The sequence below is a fragment of the Amblyraja radiata genome, chromosome 9 (genome assembly GCF_010909765.2).
Source record: "Amblyraja radiata isolate CabotCenter1 chromosome 9, sAmbRad1.1.pri, whole genome shotgun sequence".
In the NCBI taxonomy this organism is placed as follows: domain Eukaryota; kingdom Metazoa; phylum Chordata; class Chondrichthyes; order Rajiformes; family Rajidae; genus Amblyraja; species Amblyraja radiata.
Window position 1 is genome coordinate 3,670,217 of NC_045964.1, and position 8,454 is coordinate 3,678,670.

Consider the following 8,454-nt stretch of genomic DNA (forward strand, 5'->3'; position numbering starts at 1 on the left):
GATTGCTCAAATTTTGAAAAGTCATTATTAAGAAATTGCATTGAAAGACAATTTTTATAGAAGCAACTGGTAACTTAATTATCTGCTGAGCCAAGTTTGTATTACAAAGTTCCTTAAAATATAGAAATTTAGCATGAGTGTGAATAATACAGATTAAAAAAGACACAAAGTGCTGGAGTAACTTGGCGGGTCAGGTAGCATCTCATGCTGCAGATTTTGGCTGGCATGGATGAATTGTGCCAAAGGCCTGTTTCCATGTTGCATGATGCTATGATCCCATCTACATTAGATTAGATTAGATTATTCCTTTAATAATCCTTTTCAGGAAATTACAGTGCCACGACAGCTTCAAGACAAACATAACACCACGCTTTCATACATAACAAGTTAAAATACGTTAAAATACAGGTTAAAATACAATTAATTAAAAAAAAGTGCAGTTATTTATGCTCATTATAAAGTCTTATAGCAGCTGGTAAACAGGACTTCCTGTATCTCTCCGTTGCAGAGTGATTATATACTTTTAAAAGATCTTCTTTATTTGGTCTGCATTCATCTTACCCAATTCAGCTTGCTTGATAACATTTTTAAGAGCGACACAAAAAAGCTGGAGTAACTCAGCGGGTCAGACAGCATCTCTGGAGAAAGGGAATAGGTGACGTTTTGGGACAAGACCCTTCTTCAGACTGTCTTGACTGGAAAAGTCACTTATCCCTATTCCCCAGAGATGCTGTCTGACCCACTGAGTTGCTGCAGCTTTTTGTGTTGATCTTCAGTTTAAATCAGCATCTGCAGTTCCTTCCTACAGATAACACTTCTAACTAGAAATTATTCAATTTCTTAAAATAATCCACTGTACATTCATATTAAATTCAATTATTGGATCTTTTAAACCATGTTTGAGAAATTAATTACATCATATAGCTGATTGCTCAGGACCATTAGGTTCATTTTCTCCAAGGATTTGTTCAGCCACCTCTTCCAATTTATTTTATCACTGAAGGAATATCCTCCATTTTAATGTATTTTTGGAAATATTTTTAAGCTTGAAATTAAATAATTTTCATTATTGTAATTTCATAAGTGGCTGTGTATTTTAAGTCAGAAATTTCAGTTGTAACTTGGTAAAATAGGATTTGTAGGAAGGAACTGCAGATGCTGGTTATACACCGAGGATAGACACAAAATGCTGGAGTAACTCAGCGGGACAGGCAGCATCTGTGGAGAGAAGGAGTGGGTGACATTTCCAGTTAAAACCTTTCTGAGGTGATGTTACTTAACAGTATCATCTGTATTGCTGTAAAGAAGACCCAGATTTTACTTGTTTACATCATCTTCCTTACATATTAAAACAATAACATTTAATCAACAAATCATAAGGTTTTTTTTCTATACTTTGATGCAAAGATGTTAACATTAACAGGAGCTTCACATACCTTATTTTCTCCATTTTGGCAGCCGTGACCTGAACAGAAATTAATGTTAAATTAATTAATATTACAAATCTTAATTAAGACTTTTAACATTTTGAAAAGATAAATAAGCGTATCTAAAATCTTTATATATCCATCCACATTCAACCTGGTTGATACACACATGCACGAGTAAATATTTGCAGCAACAGAGGTTACCTTTGGTTCTACAGCTGTAACATAGCAAAGCAAATTGCCACTGATTTACAGAATAATTTAAGTGACGTGTAGGTCCTAGAAAGTTAAGGGGCTGTCTCACTTGGGCGACCTAATCCGCGGGTTCTGGTGAGTTTGCCCTCTACTCATACTCGCAGCATGGTTAACACGAGGTCGTAGGAGGTCTTTGTAACTCTCCTTCATGCTCGAGAGTGGTCTCCGCGTACTCGAGACCTCAGCTAGGTCGCGGTGTATTTTTCAACATGTTGAAAAATGCCCGCGAGTAAAATAAAAGTCGCCATGCAAAAAAAAAGATACTTTTTCTACTCGTAGGTTTACTCGTAGTAGGTCGGCATGTTAGTCGTAGGTAATCGAGGGTAGTCAAAGGCAGTCGTAGATAGTCTTCATCATAGTCGAAGGGAGGTCGAAGGAGGTCGTCGGTGTCCAATTTTCCCGAAGTTAGTCGTCGCTTGTCGAAGCTAGTCTTCAACATAGTCGAAGGAGGTCGAAGGAGGTCTTCAACATGACTTTTTTTCAAACTCTCCTAAGCTCTTCTAAACTCGCCAATTAGGTCGCCTAAGTGGGACAGCCCCTTTATACTAAAATAATACAGCTAGGAGTAATTAAAGTTGGAAATCTTTATCATCTAAACCAGGAAATAATGTGGTATCATGGGGACACAATGTGTTAATTTTGTTATATCTTTAAAAAATATATATATATTTAATCAAGATTTTCATAATTAACGCATCATTTCATGAGAATCCATCCAACCTCTAGGAAGCAGGAAGGGTGATGGGGAGGAATGGTTAATGAACACATATTTGTGATGCCTGTTTAAAAAGATAGACACAAAATGCTGGGTAACTCAGCACTCAACATTGATAAGTCTGCATCTGCAAACTGTATCTGCAGTTCCTTTCTACGCATCCTGTAACATCCTGCAACTCAGTAACATAGGCAGCATCTCTGGAGAGAAGGAACGGGTGACATATTGGGTATTATCAACGTTGAATTTCAGCCTTGCATCAATCGTAGTCTTGCACGACACCTCCAACTCATTCAGGCCTCACTAATCAGCCTCAGAAGCTGCCCATCTGGAAGGGACAGCAAATCTTTGTTGTTGTGGTGGTGGGTGTCAGGGAAGTTGTATTGTGTTTGCAATCCCAACATGTGCTTCCACCAATTTTCCCTTCAAATAGCAATTGTGCTATGGATCACACAGAACTGGTTTAGATACTAAAAGGGGAATTTTCCCCTGAAACAAGAAATCATCCATATAAAAATAATGGTAGGTGTGAAAAGTGGCCTAATTTCAACACACATTCAACTCATCAAGACTTAATAGAGCAATTCAAAATCGCCTCACTAACATATAACATAATGTTTTTAAACTTACCATATTAATGTTTCTAGATGAGGATGAAGATCTGCATTTTAAGGAAGTTTGCTTGGAGATGGCATCAGCAGTATGGGAATGAGTGGCCTAATCTTCTTTCTTCTTCACGTAAGATTGGCTGTTCTGTTGAACTTTGTCAATGTCTTCTGATGAGCTGATTCTTTCTTTCTTCAGTGTCTTCACTCTTAATGCTGTTGATGTCCGTTTCTGGATGGCTCTTTCCCATACACTAGGTGTGATTGGGGCTTCTGTGAACCTGCTGCATCACGTCGAAAGCCCAGGGAAATATACTGGCTGCGTAGATGCTTCAGAGCACCAGATTACTTCAGCTTTTTTCAATGCAACACTCAGACTGCTTTCATCAGGGAAAGAGGAGAATTTCAACTTGGTGCCACTGTTCCAACAAGAACATTGATTGATAGCACTTGAGTCTAATTAGGCTAAAGTATTGGTCATACACATTTCCCTCTTTTTGTAGCTGTTAGCTCTTCCAATCTGTAAATTGCACTTAGTTAAAAATAAGCATTTTAAATCTTAAATCACTACATCTAAAATATTGATTGATTACATTCCACTCAGGCGGTATTGACAGCAAAGTAGCCTTCACAGGAGCGCGGCACATTAAACATTGGTCGCTGTCAGATAGGGAGCTCAAATTCACAGCGATAGTAAAGGGTCTGTCCCACTTTCACAGTTTCACACTTTCACAAATTCTCCCGAGTTTTCCCCTTGATTCAAACACGCAGAATGTTCGTAACGGGTCCGTTGGAGGCATAGGAGTCCGTGGATATATCGTAGCGGCTCGTAATGCTAGCCGTAGGTACTCGGGGCATCAGGTAAGTCGGGACGTTTTTTCCAGCCTGATAAAAAATATCCACGAGTAAAAAAATAGTCGGGAGGCTGCTCCAAGTACCTACGGCTGGCATTACGAGCCGCTACGATATATCTACGGACTCCTACGGCCTCGTTACGAACATTCTGCGAGTTTGAATCAAGGGGAAAACTCGGGAGAATTTGTGAATAAATCGGGAAAATTTGTGAATAACTCGGGAAAGTGGGGCAGGCCCTTTAACAGTGCCTCTGTTGGAGAACGGTGAAGAACAGTAAGCAGATCGGGTCAGTAGCAGGCTGCTTCTACTCCTCCGCTACCTCTTGGTTTGCCAATGTTAGTGCAGGGTAATTGTGTTCTTATCTGACTGCCTGAGCTACTGAGCACCTTGTCCAAAGTCTCACCACCACAAGTAGTTCAGTTACGTACAATCACATCATGAAGTTTTGGAGCTGAATAATTTAACGTCCATGTGTAGTATTGACTTGGTATTCTAGGGCAGTGGTTCTCAAATGGGGGTACGCGTACCCCTGGGGGTACGTGAAGGCACTCCAGGGGGTACGTGAGATTTTAAAATATAGGCCTACATATATGTAGGCCTATATTTTTGCGCTGGTTAGGGGGTACTTGGCTGAAAAAATATTTCACAGGAGGTACATCACTGAAAAAAGGTTGAGAACCACTGTTCTAGGGGATGTAATACAATAGAAACTAAACATTGCTTTAATCTGTGACCTAAATTTGACCTGCCTGCACTCAGGCTAAATGCAAAGATCTTAAAAGAAGTCAATAGGAAAAACAAATGACCTTTGCAATTAGTACATCTGGCTGATCAAATCAATGACGGATGCAGTAAACCAGGACAGATTTTCGTGGAGACAGGAAATTCAACGCAGACACATCACATGAGATTGATTAAAAAGGTTGTGATATTCTGAGCTGCTGTTGTAGCTGGTGGAGGATGATATTTGTCAATGTTTAAATTTGGAATAATAGATTATCGAGGTCGACCTCGTGTGTTTACATCATATGTGACAGGGTTGATCTATACTCTTCACAATTTAATTAAAAAGCTATTTAAAATCCCATTAAGCTTCTCTTGAAGAGCAAGGGACTTAATTCCATCTAACAAAATATTCTGAGAGCACAAATGAGGTGAGCAATCTATGCAGAAATCTCAGTATCTATCCCCTCCGTTACTAATTGTGAACTCACAAGTCAAAGAATGTGACTAGAATGTTAATAAGGTGCATGTTTAAATCTAAATGAGCCACAGTGGCTTCTCAAACAGCCCAATGCACAGGGCTAATGACAAGCTCTGGGGAGTAGGTCCTGTATGATAAAGTGTTGGTGGACAGCTGTAATTCACCTGCCCAGACAGAAATCCGGCTTTTGTTCATTGAATATTTTGTGCATTGAATTCTCTTCAATCCTACAAAGCAACCATTAACGAAGTGGTGGAGATTCACAAAGTATCGCAATCTCTTCCAAAACAAGGGACTGTATTTTCGACAGATGCTTGTCTCAAAAACCCCCACAGTCAATTGTAAAACAAAAACAGAATTTGGAAACAAGGAATGAAGGTGCAGCGGTAGAGAGCTAGAGACTCGGGTTAGAACCTGATGCTGTCTGAATGGAGTTTGTACGTTCTCCCGGTGACCTGCGTGAGTTTTCTCTGGAAGCCCCGGTTTCCTCCTACACTGCCAAGACGTACATGTTTGTAGGTTTAATTGCCTTGGTAAAATTGTAAATTGTTTCGAGTGTGTGAAGCATGGTGTTAAACCTCTGTCTCACGGTGCGAGTTGACCCACGAGTGACCCCGAGTTTAAAACAAATTTAACTTGTGGTAATCACGTACAATTAACGTAGCGGGAACGTCAGAACTTGTGGATGTAACTTAGTGACTCGTGGCGCTAGCGGCAGGTACCCGTGAAACTTGTTAACTCTTGGAAAAATTCAAACATGTTTAAAGTTTTCCACGAGTAAAATGTATTGCTGAAGTTAAAAATTGAAACATTTAAACACGTTATAAGAACATAGTGGCCCGTGAGTTTACCTTAGTGACTCGTGAGTCTACTGTGGGCACTCTTTAACTCAGCGGGCGGGCAGCATCTCTGGACAGAAGGAATGGGTGACGGGATGACCTTTCCAAAATTCTGCTGCGTATTTGTGCTCCATCTCAGATGGTAAAGCTGCAACTTTAAACTGACATATGACAATCTTAACTCTTCACATTTTACAGGATTGGATGCGAAATCAGTGATATTTTCAAGCAAAACATCCAGCAGCTTTGGCAGGTTGCATGCACCTGACTTCACCAGTTTGACCGCCTTTACTGTCTGTTTCAGGGTAGCCTCTGAAATGACTCACTCTTACAGTTTGCTCTCCTAGCAACAAGCTTTTCCGACAACGAACTGCTGATTTGGGAAGAATCTAAAACACAACTCTGGCTGCATTTAGGACATTTTATATCCCAGACATGAATTCTTTACTGAGACACATCTATGTGACCTGGGAGTCTCAAGGGGGTGAGATAACAGTCTGGGTCAATGGGAGACGCAGGGTACGGAAGGTTGGTGGAAAGGGTCAGGTTGTGAAAGGGTCTGGTCAGTTTATTCTAGGTCAGGAACAAGACTCAGTTGGTGGAGGTTTTGACGCCAGTCAGTCGTTTGTCGGAGAGATAACTGATGTTCACCTGTGGGATCATGTTCTCCAACCCAATGACAGAGATGATCAGCCAGGGTTGTTTCAGTAAAGGAGGGAACATCATTGACTGGAGATTAACAATGTTTACATCACGAGGGTACGTAAGAATTAAAGATAATAATGATTGCATGTTTTGACTTTTCTGGCTACAAAAACCAATAAAATGTGGAGAGGAAAACCCAATATCCTCAAACTGCACTTGTTGAATATGACCTTGCTTTGCGATCTTTCCTCTCTAACCAGATCAGCAGAAGTAGTGGTGTCGATTCCAGAATAAAGGGCAGTTTACGTCGGGGTAAGGGATAACTCACTGTCCTTCCAGTTTCTCATCACCCTCACTGACAGGGTAATGGCTTCAAACTCAGTACACTAGAGTCTCGGCCATTCTCCGTCACACATTGAGAGAGGGACGGGGAGCGGGGAACCATGGTGGATGTCTACAGGGTTCAGCAGGATGTAAACTCCAGGGCACTGCCCCACACACTGACCCTTGACTGAAGCCCAGTGACTGCTCAGAACAGACAAGTCCGCCCTCTTTAACCTGACTCCCCTCCTCGTCCTTTCTGCTGGAGCCCTTCCTCAAATCCCACCGGGAACAGTTGGGCATCCCAGTTAAAAGGTGCAGCAGTACAGAGCGGTGTCCAGGGCATTTGGTGCCATCTCTTTGACACACACATGTAGACAAGAAAGCGTCAGGGGCACGGGGGTGGTGGTAATGGGCAGACACGGACTGTGGGACAGTCCCAGTGTGGAGGCTGATCCTGTCTTGATTTAGATTGTGCTGATTGGAATTATTACTGTCTCTCTCTGTATTACCCTCTTGATTTCACATTGTTTGTTACACCAAGGTTTGGAAAGCTCACAATGTCTTCTGTGCTTCCAGTGATTGTGATTGAACTGTAACATTGCAGTTTCATCAGCTCAATAAACGAGCATCAAAACAAAAAGGATCTTGATGTGAATGACTTTGTGTGTGCGTCTGGTCTCCAGTTAAAACTCAGTGCACTATCTGTGCCTATCTCTCAGTCAACGCATGGCACAGCCCAGTGTGGAGCTGATCTGCTGGCAGTAAGATCACTTTAGCCTGAGAGACGATGAAACAACCTGGGTGAATGTGAATCCATGGGGAACTGGAGAGAACTCCATTGACTGTATGAGATGCTGTCCAGCTCCTCTATTTGATACTTAAAACAGGCCTTCATTCACGGTTGGCTCAAGAGTAACTCGGGAGAGGAACTTGGTAACTCGGGAGATGAACTTGGAACATCGCAGAAATGAGAAGTAAACGGCAAACTTAGACATACCCGTGGGAACTCGGTTAAACTCTTGATTATAAACTTGGAGTCTCGTACACAACCACGAGTCTTTCACTCGGGGTCACTCGTGGGTCAACTCGCACCGTGAGACAGGGCTATTAGTGTGTGAGGATCGCTGGTCGGCGGGGACACTGTGAACCGAAGAGTCTGTTTCCACGCCGTATCTCTAAACGAAACTGAACTAAACTGCAGATGCTGATTTTCAAAAGAAGACCAAAAGTGCTGGATTTACTCAGAGGGTCAGGCACCATCTCTGGAGAACATGGATAGGTGACGTTTTGTATCCTTCCTCAAAAATTTGTTAGTTTGGTCAGACTTTTCAGTTTTTATCTTAGAAATCTACCTTTTTCCTTTTACTCATAGGAAACAAGTAATTTGTTCTGATAAAATGAATACATTTATATATACTTTTAGTGCGTTCTCTGATGGCCAATGATAATTATTCTACAGGATTTCTGCAAATCCCTTCACCAGACCTGCACGCTGCATTCCTCAAAAGCCACCATTATGTTAGAATCATTTTTAATTACCTTCTTGGGAATATCATGAATATTTATTCACCACGGGAGTATTTCA

At 41.3% G+C, this 8,454-nt stretch overlaps 1 long non-coding RNA gene across 1 annotated transcript; it reads left to right on the plus strand.

Annotated features, from left to right (window-relative positions):
- Window positions 1-3,512: 3,512 nt before the first annotated feature.
- LOC116976674 lies at window positions 3,513-7,509 on the plus strand. The gene is made up of 2 exons (XR_004413018.1): window positions 3,513-3,524; window positions 6,842-7,509. It is a non-coding gene; the product is annotated as an uncharacterized LOC116976674 (long non-coding RNA).
- Window positions 7,510-8,454: the final 945 nt, after the last annotated feature.